Source organism: Stegodyphus dumicola, chromosome 10, assembly GCF_044657685.1.
Source record: "Stegodyphus dumicola isolate Sdum_Otavi_A_Nest chromosome 10, ASM4465768v1".
Classification (NCBI taxonomy): Eukaryota; Metazoa; Arthropoda; class Arachnida; order Araneae; family Eresidae; genus Stegodyphus; species Stegodyphus dumicola.
Genome location: NC_140777.1, coordinates 130,390,742 through 130,417,181, shown reverse-complemented (window position 1 = coordinate 130,417,181; position 26,440 = coordinate 130,390,742). Strand labels below are relative to the sequence as shown.

The window sequence follows — 26,440 nt, the reverse complement described above, 5'->3', positions numbered from 1 at the left end:
AATTTACGCCAAAAAATTTTAGTATCAGTTATTTTACACAAAAACTTATACTGTATAAATATAATTCAGAAAAGAAATACTTAAATACAATAAACAGTTTTTTATGAAACCAAAATTTAACCTTATCTTCGGAGATCAGCAATATCCTGTTATGACAATTCTTTGCTCGGACGCAAGTTATAGAAACACAGAAGATAACCTTTGAATGATCCGCTTCAAAATCTGGCTTTAATACGGCAGACTTCTGACATCCATTTCACCTTGAAATAAACAAACTCGGCAATTGGTACTAGCAAACTTGTTCTCAAAAGCAACTTTGTTTCAGCAACTTTCTGGGATTAGGAGACCAGGTACATCGAAATTGATAACACTCCTAATTTCCAGCATCTCGGTGGAACCTCCAGTTTTATAAGACTGTAATGTATTTTGCAGTAATTGATAAAATAACAGATAATCTTTTAAGTAAACATAAATTTTTAGTTTACGGAGATAGATAATTTGAATACAGTCTTTTAGTTAGAAATTTTTCATTCATCTACTAGCTGATAAAACTTCAGAATTCTAATTTTTAACAATTTCTTACGTTACTGAATAACGGTTACATCATACAAATATGGCGTTGTCACTTCAGTAATAAATATAGCTATTCGTTAAATAACAAAATATTATAATATCCATTAATGCTTTTCATTTGTTTTGTACTTAATTGTCATCATTTGTTTGTATTTATTGTTTCATTCTTATTGCAACTGCGTCCTTCGAGAATTCAGTTGTTCGCATAATTTTTCTTTCTCGATTTTCGTAAGCTAAAAGTAGTAAAAAGGAAAGAAACGTATGCCAGTAAATCCGATATATATGTTTATATAAACCCAGCTGATTGTATTTACTACTCAAACTGCACCTATTTGCAGTTCTCAATTTTGCACTTTCATTCAGTTTGGTAAATATAACTGCTACAAAATACATAATATTTTAATAGTATTAAAGAGATTAAAAAGTCGTAAGAAAAGTCTAATTCTCTGGAGAAACCGAGAAGCATTGCCAGTGAATGTGCCAGCATTGCAGTATATGTTATCGGCAATGAAAAATATGAAACTTCATGGTATATCTAGTGTTTCTACAGAATATCTAGCCTTTTTAGGCAAACCATGAAATATGAGAGTTTTTATGTACTTTACCTAGGCATTATATATATTTTTTATGTAGAAAGCCAAATACAATTTAGGCAAAGTACGAAAAAAATAATGATATGGTTATATAAAGTTATCATTCAAAAAAGATGTGCATGTTTTCAAAATGCGAATGTAATTAAAAGAAATAATGAAATTATGCCTTTAAAAAACTTTCATCCAAAATATGCAAAGAAAAATGCAAGTTGTACAAAAGAAAATGTAGACCTTTCTAACAAAATGTATAAACAAAATAATGCATGAAAAATATGAAAAGATGAAAATTATGAAATGGATATTCGAAACGAATTGGTTAGGTTAGGTTATTTAATTACGGCAAAGCCTCGAGGGCTATCTATCTAAGGGGAGGGATGTCTTCGTGGAGGACTTTCTAAGGAAAACTGGCTAGTATACACGTTACACATGGGAAAAACCACGAAAACGCCTATGCAACCACCCCGTTCGCAGGATTCGAACTTCGGACCGAACTACCAGTGTTCAGCGAGTTTACCGCTCGGCCTCTGGTGGGCTTCGAAACGAATCGAATATATATACTTTGCCGGATTGTTATTTTTGCCGGATTGTTATTGCCGGAGTTCTGTCGACTAGGAAATGTGAAATGTTAATCGTTTCATACATCGCCAACCAGTTACCGACATTCTATAAAATACCTAGGTATTCTATTTAAAATACCTTGGATTAACAAGGACTGCATATTCAACGCTAAGAAGAAATATTGCTGTTCAAATATCTGTTTCGTTTGAACTTTTTCTTAAACCATTATTGGAGCACTAATCAGCGTATTTACGCGGAAACATTTTGTAGAGTTCCTCACATTAATTCTCAAACTAAAGGGGATACATTTTTATCTTAAAGAGAGTACTGAGTTACGATGCGCTACGCGTAGCGTGCACTGCATTTGATGTTGTCTCCAGTTCTGCAACGAAATTAGGTAAAGTAAAACATATCGCGAATAGCTCCATTGTGGAAGTAAATATTTAGAAGAATCTTAAAAGTATTATACAGGTGACAGGTGACGGAGGACGGGGATGCCTGATGTTTAACAGAGGTAAACAGGCACATGTCCCGCGCCCTCCCCTATCTAGTGCCAGCAACTCCCAGGAGCCTCATGAGGCCACCTCGGGAGTTTATTGAAGAATTTTACGTAACTGTACATGGCCATACAGATGCGTCTTAAGAATACATTAGTTTTGATCGATAGGCGAATGACTTGTTACATCTTGATTTGTTAAACACTAATTACAGCATATACATACACATACACTTACACTTGCACATATAAAGATACATACAAAGCACTTGTAAAACACATATAAAAAATACATATAAAACATGTAAGCACATTATAGAATAATAGAAATTAGATACTAGTTTGCAGACACTTATACATGTAAAACACATACTTATAATGAAACATAATTAAATTAATATATAGTATACACTTACACTAAAGACACATATAGGTCACATGTAAAATGCGCAAATAAACATACATAAAGCATGAAGATACACTGTAGAATATTAAATTTTGTTATTAGGTTGTAGTAATTACAGATGAAACTTTACGCTGTAGAATACATTATGCAATACATTGTATCAGATACACAATACTTATTTAATTTGAATAGATATGCAGCACTTTTTATATACATAATGCTTACAGAATTGATACACAATGTAAAAAGAGAACCACTATGCTTGTAAAGCTTTAGATATTAGAAATTATACTGCGCACAATTGTACAAATGAAATAAGACACTATATTACTATATACAGCACAGTTATGGTGTACATTATGCAAACACAATTATACTAACTTATTAAAACACAGAATAAAACACTATACTACCATACATAACACAATTGTGCACAATTATATAAACACAATTATACTAACAGATTAAAAAACTATACCATTATATACACACAATTATAGTACGCAGCACCATGCATGCTATGTTATGTGATGTTGCCAAGCTATATATTTCTATGCGAAGCTATGAGATTATGCAGGTAATGCAGATACAATATTATATTTCTATGCGAAGCTATGAGATTATACAGGTAATTCAGATACAATATTGATAGATATAGATGAATTATACATTATGCATACGTCAGATACAGTGCAGATAGATGTCAGATACAGATAGTTTGAGTAATACAGATAAAAGTATTATACAGTATTAATATACAAGAATTCTACATTATACTATTCTGTTAACATAAAGACGACGAAGAAGAATAGAAATAGTCGGGAACGAATAGGCAGAACGATCGACAATCCATGTATAAGAGATAGCCTATAGTATATTAGGTAAGACATGCATATGAGAATGTATATGACATATGGAGCATTATGAAATAATTCGGATATGATTAAGGGTACTGGGCTGTAGAAACTCAGAATTTTAGTGGAAGCTATAGCTCAGTGTTTATCGTTTTGAAAAACAACGAGATTCTTAAGCTCTATAGTATGTACATGAAAAAGGACCATGGATATCTGGGAGACATTATTTAGGTTGAACTTTTGGGAAGCTTTAAAGAATTGGAAATGCAACTAACGCAAGAAGTTCATCAACGCTCACGGATTACGTCACAAGCTTGGGTTTTATTTTAAACGAGAGGTACACCTCAATGAATGCCTGCTGAAAGTCATACACGAATAACTACGGCAACAGAGCACAGCTATCGTGTCCTGCAAGCGAAGAGAATTTGACAGCATACAGTGGGTGTAACCTCAGTGTACAAGCTCGTACTACTGCTTTATTCAAAGTTAAATGCTAGTGCCCCTGTATTCTAAATTTTCCGATTCAGTTTTCTCTCAAAATTTGTCTCGCCAGCGCATGGGAAAATGCAACAATTTTAATTATAATTCTACTAAATATAACTAATTAAATAACAAAATTAGTAATATATATATATATATATAGTGTTACGAATTTTGTTATTTGTAGCTTTTAAGAATCGTATGGGTAGTTCGGTTATCAGGACTAGTGTTTCTTTTGACTTGCTTTGGAAACATGACTGGTCCTGAATAGGAACAGGAAGCTTACTCAAGCTATGTTCAAGAATGTGTGAAGTAGACAATACAAGCAGGAAGGGTATACGAAACCCTTTATTTTCTATACTTTACAGGAATTTCTGAAACTTCGGAACACAGAGACCAACCACTTGTGGTCTGAACGTAAGAATATAAAAACTACTAACTAAAACTCTAATTAAAACTAACTTTGAATTAGTATACACGTGCCTAGCACTAAGATTGGCCTTTATTTAAAGAAAGGTACGTATGTAGTACGCCGAGCTGCTAAAACTACGATATGTCTGCAATTATCAAGAGGGCTAAACCTCTGGTCTTGAAGACAACCAGCAACAGAGTTGAAAACTTGTAAAACTACAGTGGCAAGCGGCTTGCTTCCAATAACTCCTTCCTCTCTCTTGCTTGGCAAAAAGCCACAACTTAAGTACTTGGCGTTAGCAAGACAATTTGCATAAATAAGTTAAAGCGTTTAATTCTGGCCGGAAGTAGAAAATAAGAAGTGATAGTACAGTTTTAAAATAAAATAAACGTTAGTAAAACTTAGGATCCTTACACGGTATGCAAACTATTTCACTTTGCATATATTCAAACTATCACATTGTATGGATACTTCGGTATGCCAACTACCTCATTTCATTTTACTAGTGTGGATACTTCCATGTGCCAACTGCCTCGTTTCATTTTACTATGTATGGATACTTCGGTATGCCAACTACCTCATTTCATTTTACTATGTATGGATACTTCGGTGGGCCAATTACCTGATTTCATTTTACTATGTATAGACACTTCGGGACGCAAATTAGCTCATTTCATTTTCCTGCTCTGAATATTCCAATGGAAAATTCGTCTCCTTGGTTCGAATGAGCTCGACTTAACTTTGCCGAGAACCTACTAAGATATCGTGACGATCACGTAGCTTTGATATCGGAAGGTAAGAGTGTTTTGAGTTTTATGAATTTTTCATCTAAAATGCATCGTTTTGCAGAATATTTTATTCTAGTTATAAATCTCTTCGGCTTTTTAAATAATTTTATAATATTTAAAATAATTTTAAAAACAGAATCTTACAATGATGCATCCGTTTTTGCACTCTTATATTATTACACTAGGATATGTTACTAAAACTAAGATATAGTATACAAATATAAATATACAGGGCGATTCTAAATTGTTTCTACCAATTAAAAGAAGTGATAGTACCATAGGAGCAATAATTACCATAGAACGCCATTCCACTCTGAGAGGCAGAAAAGAGGAATGTTAGAATTCCAACCTGAACTTACAACAGTGTTTGGAAAGCGAACGAACGAGACCAAAAGTTGCGCAATAAGATTTATTGTTTAGTGAAAAACTCACAGAATGTGCTCAAAATGCCGATAACTTGCTCTACCATTTCTACCATTCGTACATTTCGCGAACGTCCTGCATTGCTTTTTGAGATGGCCAAAGATCTGATTTTTCGCATTCGTCGATCAGCACTGGAAACGGTTGGATGACTTGGAATCGGACGAGTGGAAACTACTATTCGTACAATCTACGTGTTTCGCGTCCTTCCTCTTGCTTCACCGTATGTGAGGTACAGTGGATGGACAAAAATATGGAAACACCTTGTGAAATGCATGTTTGAAAAGAAAGATTGATTTTAATGAAATATGTAGGTGGCGCTGGCGTTTTTGACTACTGACGCCACCTATACTACTTCGTAAATGTGCTAAACAGTTCAGTTATTGTCGGAGTACCGTTATGTGAGGTTGTCATTGCATTATGTCAGCGTTAACAGACTTCGAACGTGGGCAAATTGTTAGAGCACGTATGGTAGGTGCTTCCGTAAGCAAGGTAGCTGAGGTGTTTGTGTTTCAAGAGGTACTGTATCGAAGATTTATTCCGCATATTTGAAAAGCGGAAAAACATCATCTGCTAAACCACAGCGCGGACGAAAGTGTGTCCTGAGTGATCGCGACAGACGATCACTAAGGGCAATTGTGACGAAAAATAAGAAGACCACAGCTGCAAAAGTTACTGCTCAAATGAATGTTGTGTTACCGAACCCTGTGAGTACCAAAACAATTAGAAGGGAGATTCATAAATAGGGATTTAGTGGCCGTGCTGCAATTGAGAAGCCACTCATCAGTGATGCTAATGCCCGTAACAGGAAAAGGTGGTGTTTAAGTCATAAAGCCTGGACTATAGAGCAGTGGAAGCGAGTAATATGGTCTGACGAGTCTTCTTTCACATTGTTTCCCACTTCTGGCCGAGTTTACGTGTGGAGAACGCCATCTCAAGCCTATAATACAGACTGCTTGTTGCCAAGAGTGAAACATGGCGGGGGGGTTCTGTTATGGTTTGGGCAGCCATATCGTGGTTCTCTGCAAGCCCCATGATAACTGTGTCAGGGCACATGACTGCCAAGACTTATGTGAACATTTTGGCCGATCAAGTTCATCCCATGGTACAAACTTTGTTCCCCGATGCTGATGGTGTTTTCCAAGACGACAAAGCCCCTGTTGACACAGCTCACATTGTCCAGGACTGGTTTTCTGAGCACGAGGATGAGTTGTCCCATCTCCCCTGGCTACCACAGTCACCAGACCTGAATATTATCGAACCTTTGTGGTCTACATTGGAACGGAGAGTGCGTTCTCGTTATCCACCACCAACATCATTATCTGAACTTGCCACCGTTTCGCAGGAAGAATGGTATAATATTCCCTTGGCAAACATACAGGAACTGTATTTATCCATTCCGAGAAGACTGCAAGCTGTTTTGGATGCCAACTGGTTTCCTACACCATATTAAGCAAAGAAACGTGTTTTTTTAAAGGTGTTTCCATATTTTGTCCAACCCCTGTAAATATCTGCTAATTCCTAGTACGTGTACTCCGCCACAGAATTCACGAAGAGTTTCGGACGATGTTACTAGCGTAATACTTGAAGCGATGATGTTGTGCCTTTTTTAAGGTCACCGTTTGCTCTAATTGGCTTTCTCCGGAACCAATTAAGAGCAAAATGCTGCTTATTCGCAGTGCAAATCTGCATACAGTTAATTCTTGATAGTTCTTAGGAGATAGTCTCTATTCTCTTCCTCGATGCATTTGTATTTTCCTCACTTCTGCTTCTCAGAGTGGAATGCAACCCTATGTTCTACGGTAATTATTACTCGTCTGGATAGGTACTTTCACCCCTCTTAATTTGTAAAAGCAATTTAGAATCACCCTGTATAATTATATAGTTTTAAAGTCGTATGTTATATCATATGCTAGCTCTTGAATAGTTCTCGTTTGAATTATTCAGTTTGGGTTACACACCAATTCTTTCCCTTTATAAAAATAGTTAAATATTTCTCGAGATTCGCAATAGCTTAGAAATCTTAAAAAGAAAGATAAAAATAAAAATTTTAAAATTTGAAATTTATGCAGATTTGGGTCTATTTTATGATTTACTCTCAGAAGATGTAGACCTTAGTTGTTGCCTGCTATTTTTAACATGTGCAATATTGTCAGATTTTTGTATCTTATCATATGAAAATCCATCATTTTTACATCGGCGGATAATTCGCAGAAAAGGGATGAATCAATCAGTCATCTGTCTGTCCCAACTGTGCACCACATGAAGATATATTGATATCAGATCAAAAAGAAACAGAAAGGAAATCACATTCACAGGTACAGCCAAGCCTTGTACTGGAATACGAACACATACTGTATGGTATCAAGCTAGCTTCCAGCTATTATTCCATGCAGGGCAATTTATGAGGTAGCCATTAATGGAGCTATTTTTAGGCAGATGATTTAGCTTGTAAATATGCGTTGAAAATTAAATATTAATAAGTGTAAAGAATGCATTTTCGAGTATAGGTCATTTTATACTTAACTGTACATATAATGTTTCCTTTTCCAGAGATTATCTTATTTTTATGGTTGTTGTTGTACCAAATATTTGGACATTTGTAAATTAATCTATTCGTCAGGAATGGCCGATATTTGTCATTTAGTCGGCTTGTCACCGAGAACATCGCTTAGAATACATTCGAAGGAGGTTAAACAGAATAATACTAATAAAAATGTGGATGTCCGTCCAGTGTTCCAATTTTAATGGAGAATACCTCAAAGGACGGAGCCGATGATCTTCCCATCTTTCTTTTCCCGCCACCAAACCTCACGAGAAAACGTTTTCGCTAGCCATCATTTTAAATGCTTCTGTGGCTCTCATATATACACCTACAAATCTTCTCTGGAATTCGTATCCGAGCCAGTTCAAAGCAAACAGAGTCTCTACATATATTATATGATCAAGGAGGCGCTTATCTAATTGTAAGTATATAAGTTATGCAATAATGTGTCGGATTTAATCTCTCTGCAAGATGTATTTGTAAGAAGCCTATTTAGGAATCAACGCCAAAAGTAGGCAATATTAAGAACCTTAGCCTTAATTTTCACGTTATTCACGAAATAAATCAAAATTTACGTTTTTATTTAATACAGTAAGAGTCTAGAATGATAATTATCTTATGTAATAAACATTTCGAAATTCTAAATTATTGTAAGTTTTTTCCCTAATTTTCAACTTATTTATTTGCACATTTTTTTTTCTAAGGTGAGGACAGTGGAGTTACAAGGACAACTTATGCTGAAATGTATGAAGAAGTCACGTTATATGCTGCAGCTATGAGGAAATTTGGTTTGAAAAAAGGAGATATTGCTGCCTGTGCGTGTAAAAGAGTATTAATTCAAGCAAAACTGAAATTTTCTCAGAATTTCTAAACTTTCTAATACTTTCCTTTATAGAAGGATTTAAAACAAAAACATTTTAACGTAACTATATCGCTATCTCAAATATCAAATTGCCAGAATAAATAAAACTTATTTAGGTGACTTAATACATCTCTTTTAAGAAAGCAAGAAATGGAGCATACTGTCTCGCTTAGATTATAGTTTAAAAACGCAAAACTAATTAATGATCGGTTCCTATTAGCAGAACGAAAATATAGCAAGATAAGCAAGATGCGATACAATTTTATAAAACCTAGATGCATAAAATTCATTATAATTAAATCCGATAAATTTTGTATCCTTGTTTAAGCCTCCAGTCTTTCCACTAAAAATAACCATTTTCTATAGTGTTCCTCTGTTAACTTCCACAGTTGTTCCTAAATAAAACGAAAGGAATTTTGCTCAATTGATTAAGATATTTATTTCATTGTTTAGATTAGAAACCCAGAACATTAATAAAATAAAAACCCATAAATTGTACTCGTCATTCAATGACACTGAATTTCCCAGTTTGCTAGGAATATTTTTTAATTGAAAGAACATTTCCTACTGTAATGAAAAATATGTGGTTAATATTAAGATGATGTTCTAGTGTAAAGCCAACAAGCAATAAAATTATTTGTTAATCGAAAATAATCATGAAAATACCACAGTGTATGTTTTCCCAAAATATCGTCCGGAATGCAAATAATCTCTTAGAACTCTTCATATTGAAAGATATCTGATTTGGGAATTACATGTTTCGTAGATTTGCTTAATGCATAATCCGTGTCCTTATAATTATACATCCAGTATGAACGACGTTTTTAATAAATTTTGAAGCATCCTGTCTGCTTATTGTTGGCTGATAGTCAGGCTGAATTCATGAGAAGCGCAATCATAGATGTTTTTCAAAGTTTGTGGATTCAGTAACTACTCTGCTGGCCATTAAAATTGCAACACCATGAAGGAAAGGAAATACAAAAATTATATTTAATATACGTAAACAGTATGGCATGGAGACAAAATGATTAAATTTATAAGCTGTTTTGGGGATTTACTGGGGTGCGAAATTAGTAGAAACAACTGCAATCCCTGACTTTTAAAACGACCCTAACCCGATTAAGCATAGAGTCGAACTGGGCTTGGATGACAGAAACGGCAATTCATTCCATGCTGCTTCAAGTCTATGCCACACTTCAACGACTGTATTAGCTGGAGAGGGGTGGTGGGTCAGCCAATCTCTCAGCAACAAACGACCAGGTGTTTTCAGTGGGTGACAGATCTGGAGACTTTGCGGACCAGGGCAACAATCGAATAATCCTGTGTATCGAGGAAGGTCAGAACAAGACGTTCAACGTGTCGTCCTGCATTATCTTATTGGAAGATGGCGTCTGGCAGGCCTTCGAAGATAAGGCACAACCACCAGACCTAAGATGTCAGAAATGAACCGATTTGCGTTCAAATTACTGTCGATCCGAGCTAGAGATGTATGTGCCGTGTACCCAATGGCTACCCAAAACATCACTTCACGTGCAAAGTCCTTATGCCGAGATCGAATGCAAGCAGGCGACGTGTGATCTCCCTGGAGCCTCCGGACACATATACGACCATCAGAATACTGCACACAAGACCGGGACTTATCTTAAAAGATGAAATTGTACCACTCCTGTACCCAGCTTTGCCGTTCGGCACACCGTAGTTGCCTTCTCTCTATATATTGCATTGATAAGGGACATCGACGTACCCTGCGAGCGGATACTAATAGTCCGTGATGTCCGTTTTGCAAGGCTGATCTCACAATATGTCTGCCTTCTCAGGAGTTAGTCACGGCTCAATTACGCGCTGAGCGTTCAGACCACTACACCACGAAGACTCGCTAAGAGGGTGGGAGAAATACCTTATAGGTTAATAAAGTTTATTTTTTCAAAGGCAACAGAACGTTGTGAAATTTTCTTCAACGTTGTGAAATTTTCCCAATAAATACTCGTACAGATTTTCACAGTATCACAGAGTACAATCACGCTACAAGTAGTTACGATTCAAACTACTACAAACGTTAAACACAGCGCAATGTAAAGCGCATCAAAAGAGAAAGCTAACCCGGAGATTTCTCATTTCATGCTGAACTAACAACTTGCAATAACAACTTACTAAGAGCAGACGCTCTCTCTCCGGAGTTATATATTTTCAACCGGCCGCGAAGATATTTCTAGTGCAGTCTGCGTCTCGAAATTACTGGAACGCAATGCGAGGGTAGAATCATGGTTGCAGCTAACATATTATTCAATTACATTCGTTCAATTACAATACCTTTTCTGGTGATACAGAGACCAAATTTGGCGATTTCTCCCCACATTACCGAGATATCCATTTACTGAATGTTAAAATGAGCTTGTCCTTGTATTCTTACTTTTCCTTCATAGCTTGTCCCTTTTAGATTTTTCTTACGTTACGTTACACAGAAAAGTGCAACAATTTCATATATAATTGCACTAAAATCATTTATTTATCTGAGAATTCGTAACAATACATTTCAGGGAACGACCACGAAGTGGCGGATAGGTGGCAGTGTATGGCAGTGTTCTTTCGAGAGTGTTCAGTTTACTGGCCCTATAGTTATCGAATCTGGTGTCTTATGGTGGCTGCAAATTGTGAGTGTTCAGCCATGATGGGTGGCCCACCAGCGGCCGAGTGGTAAAGTCGTTGAACACTGGTAGTTCAGTCCGAGGTGGTTCGAATCCCGCGAACGGGCTGGCTGCATGGGCGTTTTCGTGGTTTCCTCCATGTGTAACGTGTATACGAGCCAATTCCCCTAAGAAAGTCCTCCACGAAGGCATCCCTCCCTTTAAGAAGATAGCCCTAGTGTGCTTTGCCATAATTAAATAAACCAAACAAAACCAAACCAGCCATGGTGGGAAAAATAATTGCCTTACAACGGGGTCTTCGGTCGCCAAGAGGTAAAGTTGTTGGACACTGGTAATTCAACAGACTCTGCGAAAGGATTAGCTGCATAGATGATTTCGTGTTTTCAAAATGTGTAAGGTAGATACTAGCCAGTTTCCCTTAGAAAGTACTCCACAAAGGCATCCTTTCCCTTTAGGCAAATAGCTGTTGCTTGCTTTGCCAAGCTTGCTTCTATGCTGTTGCTTGCTTGTTTGCTTCAAACAAGCCAAAGAAATTTTACAGTGGCTAGTCTTTTGTACGGTGGTTTGTTCTAACGTATCAAATTCGAATCGGGGTATTTTAATTGCTAAGTTTTTCAAATACTTCTGCCCGGGCTTCAATACTTGAAGCTTAATAGTGTGTCACTTGACTTACGACAATGCTCTGCATTTATGAAAGTCTTAAAAGTTATTATCATGCTAGAATTTGAAAATAATATCAGCAGAGTATTTAGAAATAAAATACTTTTTTTCAGAAATTTATTATATATATATCAATGTAACTTCAAATAAATACCAATAAGTAACATTTCTACATAATTTTAAAAATATATTACGCTTATAGAAACGATATAGATATATATACGTCCATAAAAATAGAACGCATTCTTTAATTTAACCATTTTCCGTTTCTTTTTAGAATTACCATGTCTAGAAAAGATCGTAATAGTACCCTCAAAGGAAGACTCCAAAATGAAAGATATTAGCAAAATTAAGAACAGGTAAGTTTACATATTTCAGTACAGACGTAACGTCTCATACACTATATAATAGCATACGGTAATGCTAAATACAGTAACGGCACTCAGTACACAGTAACGGCGTATATAAAATAAATTTGGTAAAAATGAAAATGTTTATAAAATTATTAAAAATAAACTGAATGTTCTTTCTTAAAAGAAGATGGGCTATGCATGATTCAATCGAAACTGTACAGACAAATTGTCTTTGAAATCTAAGTATATCTAAGTTCATTTTTTTTTAAATTAGAAATCAGATGCTGGCTTTCTGCTCCATATAAAATTATGTTTATGTAGTGTTTTGCGAGAAATCATGGATACTTGAACCCTTTACTAAATGCTTTAATACTCATATGTTCTTTAACTTCAATATTTTTATTTTGAGATTTAAAGTGGTAATAATTGTTGCACAATTTGTTTCCTCCATTAATGTAGTTTGTACAGATTTCTGAAGAACGCAAATTAGGGCAGTAAAAATTGGGTGCTTAATTTTGAGATTCTAAATCATTCTCTCCATTCTTGTTTCATTGTTAATTATTTTTATTCTTTTGTAAATAATAATGGCCTCCAGAATTAAGTTTATATGAATTAAATATTTTCTAGAATAAAATTATAGAATTAATTGTTTTACGCAGTTTAATAAGAATCAAGTACTTTTATTTCGAAATTGTGTATAATTAAGGAACGCAATTAATTTAAAACTTTAATTGGGAATGCTAAGAACGTGTGTCTGTAACTGTATTTGGCAAGCATATTGTATTTTTATAATTTGGTAATGTTTGAATATTTCACAATGAGTTATTTACATATTTCCTTTTCTCCTCTTGTCATTATCTTTGAAGAAACAATTCATAATGCAACCATAATATTAATAAGATTATGATTATTTTACCTGATACGCATTTAATACTATTCGCTGATGGAAATATAGATTTTAGACTTGCCTCCGAAAACATTGCGAATTTCTGAATCATTGATTGAATATTAATTACAAAGTGAAAAATAAATTCAGTAGTAAAAAATTAGAAAGAGAACTGAAGCCGTTTTCATAACATGGAAATTTCTTACATTTCAGATGCTTCTTAGAAGAATTTCTTGAATTGGGAAAAGAAACTGTTGGTTATATTGAACCTTTAACTTTTGAACAAGTATCTTTTTCACATCCAGTGTTCATTAGCTACACGTCGAGAACTACCGGCTTGGCTAAAGCTTTGATAAACAATGCTGGGGTAAGTTAAATCAGGAATAAAGTTTACCAAATTAAATGCAAATTTGTTTAAATAAACACTTGGGGAAAGTTTTGTTCTTAAATTGTACTTCAATATTATAGCACACTTACCTTATTTTAAAGTATAGTTTTAGAGTAATGCAACTATGCTTTCGCACGTGTCAAAAAACAAATCAATGTAAAACGTATCATATTATGCGTTCTTCTAAATAAATAATAAATTGTACCAAGTAATCAAATATATGAATAATACTACAAAATAAATGCAACATAAATAAATAAAACTCAGTAGTAAATATATAAAGCTGCATATTGCCCTATATTTACATACGCTCTTACATGTCATAAAATTCACTTACATTTTTTTTTCATTTAATTGCACCAAAAGCACAAAGCAACAAAGCACTTAATACACTTCTCCCTCCTTGCAACATCCTTCGTTTCGCAAAGGTGCTCGGCGTGCATTCGAAAGATCCAGGTTCTAGTCCTGGTGAGGACATTCACATTGTTCACATCTGCTGCTTCAAGATAACTTAATGACTGTATAGTGGCGCCCGAACTGAGAGGTGGTGGACACTAATTCGTCACCTCCAGGATTTGGCAACTGGGTCCTCTAATCTCCAATCGCTATTTAAAAGGGGAATATATAAGGTATCAGAAGTGAGTGAATCCCGATCCACCTAACCAAACAAGTTGGTCTCATGGTCATAACAGGCCACGTCCAATTCAGCAAAAGAAAATAATTGAAACATAAAATAACTAAATGAAAATAATAATTTTTTATTAATAATTAAAAACATAAAAATGAAGGAAAAGAACAAATGCAAACAGTTATACAAAAACAGACACCAATGGAAAAAAAAAAAATGTGAACAACAAACACATACAATGGTTACAAAAAATTAGTAAAATAGATCAAATAGTGATGGCAATAGAAAGCAAAAATCACAAAAATCTAAATCTTTATACCACAAAAAGGGATTTTCAAAATCGATTTTTTTATTGTTTCTTAAGATATTAAAGTAGGGGCGGACCTCGAGGAAGTGCTTAACATCCCAAAACATACCACATAGTTTACATTTAATGTCATCTTTTAGCTTAAACCTAGCGAAGTATCCCGGGAAACGCTCTTGTCCCGTCAAAACCTGGTTAACGTCAAAATAGTTGAAGATATTATTATTTTTCTTAGTTAATTCTATGTGTTTCAAATAACGACTTCTTCTTACAATAGTATTCCACTGTAACTGCCATTGCTTAAAATAATAAGAATAAATAACTCTGGTTGCTATTTTTCTTAACCTTGAACATAGGGCTCCCGAAATACTCCCCAGGGCAGCGTCTTTTGCGAGCACATCCGCTCTCTCATTACCGAATATTCCGATATGGTCTTTAAACCAGCCAAATTGAACATTGAAGGATAAGGATAGTTTTGGGTAAAGATCTTTAATATCAATAACCAGACCATTATTATTTTCTGCATTATAAAGTGCATTTAAGCAAGACATACAGCATGTGGGCATTCCCTGCTCCGCGATCTTAATCGCACTGTAGGACCCCCAATCCTCAGAACCAGGAGCGGAGGTTCAACCTCCACTGTGGCCCCTCAGAGTAAGAGGCGCACCGCCCAGAAAGTCTCCCAGACGGCACTGATTGTTATTTGTTACCTACCAGTCGCTCGGGCTGCCCCTCGCAGCGGGACATTACCCAGCGAACACGGGGGTTTTACACCCCAGGCTACTAGTTCCACGCTGCGCTAGGACTGACAGACCCCGAGGCCGGCCAATAAGTGACCTTTCCCAGGGCCTTCAGAACCACCTAGTTCATCAATTTTATACTCCCGTGGCCGAGACTGCCTAGGTACAGATCCTAGCCAGTAGCTTCGCAGAGTTCTCTACGTCGACCCCCGGGGAAAAGGCATACAATCTGCATAAATATAAAAGTAAGAATTTCTTGCAAAATTACCTTTCAATATCCATTTAAGGGCATAGAGGAGGGCGATGAGCTCGGCTTAAAAATTATAACTCAGCTGAGCTCGGCTTAAAAATTATAACTCAGTTGAGCTCGGCTGAGTTATAATTTCAATATCAAAATCAAAATCAAATACAACAAAAGCCGAGCTCACCCCGCTCTCATATAAGGTATAATACATATAAGGTATTTTCTCCCTCCTTGCAGCATGCCTTCATGATGTAACGGTAACACACTTCGGAGCGTATTAGAGAGGTCCAGGTTCGAGTTCCGGCGAGGGCATTGTAAATTTTTTACATTTCCTGCTTGAAAATAACCTAATGACTCAACAAACTTCATAAGCTTTACACATTTTTGCAGTATCTAGATATTGCGTGTGGAGTTGTTAATAAATTCTAAAGAGCCGGCAACATGGCAAGTAAAAGTCTGGCAGCGTAGAGGCTAGATTTAAAGCTGAAAAAGCTGATTTAAAGCTGAAAAAACTGAAAAAGCTGATTTAAAGCTGATCTATGATTTAAAGCTGAAAGTGCTCTAAATTTGTATAGAATAAAGACATCACAGCCATGTTCTCCTGTTCATTCGTAATTTGAATATGAGTCAATATTCTCTAGAAAGACATCCACGAAGCAAAGAAAGCTCTTCTTTCGCCCAACAATTTAAGCACGCAGTAATAGTGTGCTTTGCCATAATTAAATAATCTAATCGACATGCGGAACTTCAGCATATCTAGGCGGCAAACCTAATATTCTTCCTCGATTTGATTCAGAGTAAATGTACTTAGCACTCATAAATTCCTGTTTATATTTATTGTTACGAAATGTCCAGGTGCCCTGCGATAGCTTCCCCGCAAAGCAGTTTTAGGCTTGCCATAAAATGGCAAAAAAGGCACGGTTGCCAAATTTGGCGAAAAATTGCTCATTTGGCGACAAAATTGGTGATATGCCATGGACGGATGGAGAAACTTCTGCAACGAATTCTTACCGGTTTAGCCCAGAATGTTCTCGAGTACCAGCCAAAAGCTACATAAACCCTGCTAGTACGCAGAGAGTTAGTACCGAGTTGGTGTCTCGTCTAGTGAGTCAATTCCTGCGGACTCGATCGAGTTGACAACCGGGCAGCGTGTGCCGAGTGGGTCGTCGACTGCATCGAAAGAGTCTCGTAATGTATCGCGGTTAGTGCATCGTCGAGAGAGCGTGTTGAGCTCCGCGAACGAACCGAAGAGTAGGGAGCTGTGTTGTGTGCGTCGTTGAGTGCATCGCGAAATGTAACGTGGAAAGTCTCTAGAGTACGTGGAGTTCCGAGAACGACCGAGCAGAGTCGGGAGCTGTACTGTAGTGCTTTGCCATGAAGCTGTCTCCACCGTGATAGCCTGGTAACCTGGAGGCTGTGTAGCTGATCGTGTCAGCGTGTTTATATTAGTTCATCGACGACTGTAAAAGTGCTTTGGAGCTGTCCTGATTAATATTGGTAAATAAAGTGTGTTTCGATATTCCATTAAGTGCTCTCGTCATTATTCACTCCAAATCAACACGGACCCAGTACGAACGTGAAGGAAGAAAATAACGTAACAATTGGTGTCAGAGGAAAATAACGTAACATTATGTTTGAAATGTAGTGCTTTGGAAGAAAGAGAATCGACTCCAGGCGAGGCACATTTGATTTCCAAGCATTTCTTCCTAAATTGATCTTGGACTTTTTAAAATGTTTTTTAAAACTGGCAAAAAGACAAAATTTATTTCATACTTATTATTAGGGACATGTGGGAGCTTAGATATGAAATATAATTATGACATTGCTTTTTCAAGTAAAATGCGGTTTCGTATTGGTAGACTATATAAAGAAAAATTTCTTTCAGTCATCTTATCATCCTGTTCAATTTATTTTATGTAACACAGTCATCATTAACTTTACTAAAGAATCAAAATTTTACATTTAGCTGGATTTCCTTAAGAATTTCTCGTTCAAGGTTTTAATTATAATCCAATAAATTCTGTAACTTTTGAACTTTTAAATAAGATATACGAACTTTAACATTTTCAGTAATAATTTTTTTTTTGGAATAGCAAAGGACAGATATCATGTAATCAAAGCACTTTCTTCTTCATTAGAGTGTAAACATTGATGAGCTAATTATCGCAAATTCATTCCTTTTAGATCACATCATCTAACAGGTGTATATTTCCTGCTGGAAACATTAGATTTTAACTGAAAATATATTGACTTGTGCTCTAACTTGTGGGAACAGTTTAAAATATTTTATTAAAATAATCTTATTTCAAACATTAAAATATACTATATTAAGGTTAATGTTCGATGCATTATCAATTTGTTATTCGTGAAGTGTGTGTAATTAGAGAATAATTTCCTGTTTATAAACATTATAACATGTATTTTCTTTACGCTGATAACATGCGCATCAAAACCTCATTCATGATAGGAATGACGAAGCAGTTTATTATCTAATCTTCTAATATCTGCTCCTTCTGCAAGCCTCCGTCTTTTATTTCTACGTAGTATCTTATATGTCAGCAAGGAAGCATTCGAAATCACTGAGGTCATTTCTGAACACTCAGTAGCAGATGCGGATGACTAACGCCTAAATTGATAAGCGATTCTAACATATTTTTTAATACACACACTTGAAGAAATAGGTTAAGGTAAAAATATAAAATACTGATCAATAATAATATAATTATCAAATGTTAAAAATCATTTAACGAAGAATTCTGGCATTTGTTAACTGTGACATGTTACACAGTTACTGAATCGAATAAGAAATTTTGATTTCCTAGCTACAAGAAGACAATGATGCCGAAATCAATATGATTCACTTTCAGGTTAAAAGTATTATTCTCCAATAACCGGCATTTGTCAGAAAGTGCAATAAGACCATTGTTTTGGTTATGAAATTGCTAACTACTCTGCAAAAAATAAGAATGAAAAATTAAAAATATATAGCTCTAATTTTAAAGAATTTTTTAAGATTTTATATTCCTAAATTTATTCATGTATGATACGCTAAATTTTATCAATTGCTATAATTTATTTATATGAATATTTCTATAACGGTAAGGAAGCTGAGAAAAAATGAACTATAATTTTAACCTTTTCTTCTAGCTTATTTTGACCATTATCAGAGATTTGGGTTTATACGGGAAAGTAGAATCGAGTATGGCTTTCCATATCGCCAGTAAGTTAGTTTCTAACTTTTTCAGTCTTATGGTTCCGAATCATTCGGGATAAATATCATGCTACCTTATTGGTTTTTTGTTATATTTTTTATTCTGATATTACATTTTATGTAGTAAAATAATTTATGGCAGCATTCTTGCACATTATTTTGAAACGAAATTAATTTTACACCAACTATTGGATTTAATATATTTCAGTAAGTGTTCTCTGTTTTATTCCAAAATGTTTACTGAGTTTCTTTGACGAGTAGTGTCCAAGATATTAGTCGTCGCCCTTCAAAGATTTCCGTGGAAAATAATCGCTTGAAAGTAGGTTGCCAGTCATCAATCCCTAAATTAATATGTAAGCTTCTATTGTTTCCAAAACCTATCGTTGAAGTAAGAAATTGCTTGAGCACAATTCATCGCTAGAAGCAACTTTTGGAGTGAAAAATTAAACGACTGCACCAAAAATAAATGTCGAAAAGAGGGAATGAGGCCTTTAATGAGCGTTACAGCCAGTGTAGATGAACTTACTGTGACCCACACCTTTTCTCTATAATATAACTGGAACTTTCTCTATAATTAAAATTTGAAATTTCAGAGCAGATAACGACTGTTTTATTCAGTTTGGAATCTCGTGAAATGGTCAGACTGAAATCTGAAACTTTACGTATCCTCAACTTTCATTGCATGGAACTTTAATTTAGGAAAGACGAGATAGTAATTACGAATTAATTTGCATAACATATGTTTGCTTTCATTGACATGAAGTAAAAAAATTTTGCTTTTTTTTTAAGACTGAAAAAAAATTAAGAAGCTTCATATTAAACATTATTTTAAATTAATCCAAAAATTTAATTTAATTTTTTCCAATTAAAACTGAACGTTCAAAAACCACATCTAAATTCATCCACCCTCTCGGTGATATCAAAGGTTTCATATGAACAAACCCTCATAAAATTAATCATTCAAATTCTCAACGCAGTGAAATCATTCATATCTATTCATAAATAAATCTTCTTTTCCAGGTTGGCTGGGTTTCGTGAAATTTGTTCTCAAGTATGCATTTCATAGGCTGTACTGTCGTCCTCTTTGAAGGTTCTCCTTACTTTCTTTCCCCAACTTATTTATGGGATTTGATAGATAAATTGAAATTCACTCACATAATGCTTACACCTAATGTTCTTGATGATTTGGAGAAAAAAGGCTATCTACCAAGTAAAAGCAGAAGTGATTTTACTTATATTTTTATTTCTTTATTTGGAATGACTCTTTGTTTATTTTTGAAATCTTATGTTTCTAATGATTATGACTGTTTATTCAGTTAGAATGGCTTACATAAGAATATTTCATTTAGTGCTTATAATCCTTACTAATTTCTCACTTTAATACATACGAGGTTCTTTGTGATTAATAAGATTTCATTGAAAGCAGTTTTGTTTTCTTTCAGATTTATACTTTCGCAACTGAAATTCATTTCTAGGGTTTGTTTTGGATATCTATAAATTATTAATGAAGATATGAATTAAAAACTACTATGACCTATTTTGAAGAGTCAATTAGTTTTAACATAAAGATATCTTGATGAACTATTGCTCCTGAATCAAACCTTGTAATTAATTTTCTCAGTATTATTGGCTGAAAATTTAAGGGTCAGGTTATTTCTCCCGCGTTACTAGCAGATCTTCATGGAGCAATAATTTAGGCAGTCCTCTCGTTTGGACTAGTATCAGGTGGAAACGGGGGGAGACTCTCAGACCCACCCCTCGGATTATCTCCCTCAAAATTGGGTTGGAACTGGGCAAAATCGTACTATCATATATATGGTGGCAAACCTCTCGCCAACGACAGAACGTAATCTAGTACATCTTTTCGCCATGAATTTCGTGGGCTTGTTTTGATGCTACTGTCAGACAACCCAAATTAGTCACAACAACAACAACAGATTTCAGATGGAAAATAAGTCTGAATTACGTTTCAAATTGTTGTCATGAAATATTATTGCCCTGTACTCCTTTTAAAGAAAATAAATAATGAAGAATCTGCTTGAATATATGTATGTTTCTCTCACTGCGAAAAAACGGCAATACCTAGGCCCATTAGACTTTGAATAACATAGTCAGCCACCCAAACATGTGCACCTGTAAGCTAAAATTTTGAATTTCGAATTTTATGTTTCATATTTTGTAAAATGTTAATAGATTTTGAACAAACTCAAATATTTGAAAGCGAGCAGTGGCAACACGGTACTTAAAAAAATGTTATCTCCATCACGCGAGACTGTGCATCGAAATTTCTAAAGATATGCTGTTTTTAAATATTTTGTGATTTTTGGTATTCATCTAAATTTTAGATGGCATAAGTGCGAAGAACATGATGTTTATTTAATAAATTTAACGCAAAAATTGTTAATAATAATAAAAAATTTTTGCAATCCATCTTAATAGAAAACTGTATATTAATATAAAAAAACTGAGAAAAGACTGCAAAAAATATAATAAATAGGAAAATGTATGCCAAAACTTTATCGAGAATTCTAAAAACATGCTTCTTTTAAAATTTTTGTAATTTTGCTGTTTATTGCATATGGCGTAAGTGCGAAAGAAATGATGCTTAATAATTAAGCTAAAAAGAGGAAAACAAAATCGGTCAGCATGAGTGTGTGCAACGGCAGATTAGTAGACTGCGAACTCAGGGAGAATGTAGAAAACCCTTAAGAAACCTTTTCGGGAGACCGTTAAAACACGAGCCCTTTCAGATTTTTTTTTTTTTCCTGTGTGTGTGTTTTGATAAATATCTAGTAAGCGAAATTTAAAGTTTATTTAAATCTTTAAATATTTGGTTAATATTTTTTTTTGTTAAATAAATGTCTTGTCAGCTGTTTTCAAATCGTCAAATCGGCCTGTATGCAGTTATTTTTCGACCACCGCTATTATTAATATAAAACACCAATTTTCTTTATACATTATCGTTACATAATGCAGTTTCATGTTTAACTAAAATAAAAATCTGATGTGTACACCACATGACTTCCTTGCACGGAATATTAAATTATACGCACTTTAGCGTATTTTAATTTAAACTTATTGAATTTAATTACCAGCATTTCATTTAAACTTATTGAATTGAATTAAATCTACTTTGTTGATAGCGCATAAACCACAATAGAATAAATGCACTCTTTAGAATTCATTATATTTACTTACCATAGCGACACTCTGGCGCTAGTTCACTTAACAACGTTACAAGTCATTTATTTTATAACTCAGAATGCGCAAAAATTATATCATCTGAAGAATTACCTAATCGTTGCCACATGTTCTATTCAAATACTATAGTAAATCTAATACGATGTATAAAAGAAATTACACAAATAAAAGAGAAACAGTTGTTGTTGAAAAGCTTAGTTTTTTTAGATTGGCAACAAATCCAACATTCTGCTAAGTTTCAAATGTATGCAAATATGGCTGCTATGGTAAAAAATTAGGCTTAACAACTTTTAAAATGTTGATAATTCTACAAATATTAACTAAGGCATAAAAACCTTAATTGGAAGATAAGAACTACATAATTCAATCATTTTAAAGCAAAAAATGCACAATTTACCAAAATATAGGAATAAAAAATCTGAGCTCACAGAGCCGAGTAATAGAGTGGGTATATGTATATATACACTCTTAGACAATTAAAAAAAAAAAAAAAAAAAAGACGCACCGCGACGCACCGAGAAGATATAAACCAAATTGGACGCAAATTGATATGCATACGGGTTTCGACGGAAAATGCGAAATTTTACATTTTGGCTGCCAATGAATGAACGGTTGTCGCTACAGCGCATCTGACCTGCGCAACTGGTAGAATATTTAAGAGTAGATATTACGATAAATTCTTCACGAATTTTCATTCCGTGTGCTCTGGTAGGTAGTAACTATGCCTCGCATACAGGTGCGCGAACGATATGCGCAGATGACAGAATTTGAGAGAGGTCCTCGGCGTCTTTGGTCTTGTCGGCGAATAGCTCGACATTTGAGCAGGAGCGATGTCACTATTAAACGATGTTGGCAGGAAACCATGGCCGCACACAGCGTCAAGAAGGAAACAGTAGGCCTAGAGAAACGACAGAACGTGAAGACCGGGCAATCGTCAGAGCGGCACTCACAGTCCCAGATGCATTATTATCATCGATTGTACGTGCAACTAGTGCTTCAGTGACTGCAAGGACCATTCATAGACGGCTCACAGAAAGGAGGCTGAAGTCACGACGCCCCTTGTGCCGACTACCATTGTCCTCTGTACAACGTTAAGCTCGTTTGCAGTGGTGTCGGGCTCATTCGCACTGGAATGTCACTGACTGGACTACAATAGTCTTCAGTGATGAGTCCCGCTTTAAACTGAGGCCCGATGATCAGCGAAGGCGAGTCTGGAGACGCCCCGGACAGCGGTGTGATACCAATCTGACTGTCTTCCGGCACAGGCCGACAACCAGGAGTGATGGTCTGGGTGTCATTTCATTTTATAGTAGGAATCCTTTGGTTGTTATCCGTCGCAACCTTACAGCCCAGCGGTACCTCGACGAAGTTCTAAGGCCCGTTATGTTGCCCTTCATGTCGCGCCATCCTGGGCTTATATTTCAGCAAGATAATGCCCGCCCCCACAGATGTTTCTACTGCTTGCCGAACATTACCTTGGCCAGCAAGGTCGACGGATCTCTCTCCTATTGAGCACGTTTGGAGCATTATGGGCAGGGCCCTCCAACCATCTCGGGATGTTGACGATCCAACGCGCCAGTTGGACAGAATTTAGCACGATATCCTTCAGGAGAACATCCGCAACCTCTATCAATCGATGCCAAGCCGAATAACTGCTTGCATAAGGGCCAGAGGTGGACAAACGCGTTACTGACCTCTTTCACTTTGTGAAATTCTATCACTTCAATAAATCACCCTATTTTTCTGAAACTGTGATCATTTATTTTTCTGTACATGTACTACATCACTTCTAACGGTTTTCGTCCCATTAGGATAACTCGTCTTTGGTGCGTCGTTTTATTTTGTCTAAGAGTGCATATTTATTTACTTTTGGTGAGGCCGATTGCCACCAAAAAGGCAACTGCACAACTATATCCTATAGCTGTCCTATGTAAACATATTCAATGTTCTGAAGGCTACTCGTTTTTGAGTTATGCGAGATACATACATATATACATACGCACGTACGTACAGATGCCACAAAATCTCTTTTGAATACATTTTAAATCAATTTTGTAATTTTTGGAGGGAAAAGAAGTCTTTTATTCTGTCCATACTTAGAGATGTCACGCAAAAACATCGTTAAATTGCGTTTGATAGCAATCAAAATGGGTATTTTTGTTGAAATATGGTACGTGGAATGTTTCGTGATTACAACGCTTCTTTTACTTTGCACAACGAATTAAAAATTGATTCATGTAATGCTTCAATAAGAAGGATATGTATATTAATGTATACGATAAAAATTTGAATAGAAATTAAAATAATTATTATATAATTAATAATTATTATACAATTATTCAAATAATTAAATATGAATAATCGCCAAAGAAGAGCTAAAGATAACATTAAAGCAGTACGTGGAGACTAGTAAAAATGTCAGTTTATCTCAGTGGGACTTGGCTATTACTTAATTTACAGTTCAAATCTCATTGAACTACAATAAAAAAAATGAAAAAAGACTAAAAGTTATGTTAAAAGTTGATTTTTTTTTCCTAATTGTATCCTTGCATGTTTTAAGCGGAGAAACATAGCCTGGATTCACTTAAATCCATTGCCAGTGCTGGGAGCGTTTTGAAACCACAGAACTTCGACTTTGTTTACAAGAAAGTGAAAAGCGATGTACATTTCTTTTCTGTGTTTGGTAAGTTAAAGATTTTTTAAGAAAATAAAGAAAAAAAAAGAATAGAATAAAAGCAGATGCTCAGGATAAGAAAATAATTCCCCTTTTATTAAAAACTAGAATAAATAAATTAATATTAAAAGATAAAAAAAATCTGAATGTGCTATTGAATTTTATGATACAAGTTTTTGTATGCCTTAGTGATTTTTACATTATTAGTAAGATGAAATACTGGAAAAGATGCTAGAAGTTTGGAAAACGAATTTAGAAAACTTGAAAGGGAGACAACACATGAAATTCCCCTTAAATTTTAAAAATACGTGAACATTTTCTAAAGTTAAAATTATTAATAGATGAAATATATTTTCACAAAAGAAGCTAAAAATTCAATTACTGTACCGTTGAGTAAATACACTAATGTTTGTGATACATGCCTTAGTTCTTTAATTTTGATTTTAAGCAATTTACCATTAAATGAAAGAAATATCATTTTATTATATGAACACAAGTGTTGGGAGTGCTCATCATAGGCAGTGCTGAGAGTGTAAAATAAGCAATAAATGATTTAACATATTTGAAATTTTCATACCTGTCACATTAACTAATTTTTGCTAGTTTTGAAATTATTCTTTATTTTAGCCTTCATAATAGTTTAAGTAAATTAAATATACAAATACAGTCATATAAGTAAAGGCGGTGTTTTTTTTTTTTTTTTCGAACAAAATATTAGCGACTGTAATATTTTTCAAAGCATTCCCAAAGTTTTTTATAAAATACTCTGGAGAATTAATAGTTCAACACCGTAATGTTTTAATGAGGAGTTCGTAATAATATCTGCAAACAATATTGCAAGTATTTGCAAGATCGTACCATCATAACATAAAATTTCTTTGTGCATGATTAAAGTACAATATTTTAGAAACAGCATTCTCATTATATTTGTTTACAATTTATTGTAATCTCTGAGCCTTGATTTTCATTTTTGTTTTCGGCGTATCATGCATAATTCTTTCTGGAAGTTAACTACATGGTTGTATAAATTCCACATAAATCAAAATCATAAAAGTGAAGCAACAACCTGGGTGTTAGGCGTAGATTTTTTAGCATCGAAAGTCTATCGATTTTGAGAGCGAATCAAGTCTCTCTTCATCGGGAGCAAAAAAATCTGCAGATTTCTTTCGCCTAACACAGGTTGTTGCTTCACTTTTATTATTTATTTGAGGGGTGTTTCTCTTCTGTCTTACAAATTAAATCAAAATGTTATTCTTTAATTTATTTCAAATATCATACGAAACTAATCAACTGATTCACTTATTTATAAGTACACAGAAAAGTAATTTTATATAAATTTCTAACCCTTTAAACATTTAGTACTTTCGGGAAAGTTTGTTTAATGGTTGTTTGCCTGTGAGCAAAACAAATTGTCTGTGAGCCTAAATTTTGCATATCACATAACTTAACACTTAATATATCACATAACGCCACTATAATTGTTGTTTTTACACAATTTTTCCCAATATTTTATTCAAAT

At 34.8% G+C, this 26,440-nt stretch overlaps 1 pseudogene; it reads left to right on the top strand.

Moving 5' to 3' along the window:
* The first annotated feature begins 5,010 nt into the window (after positions 1-5,010).
* LOC146995106 (acetoacetyl-CoA synthetase-like) overlaps positions 5,011-26,440 on the top strand; it is a 57,775-nt pseudogene continuing 36,345 nt past the window's right edge.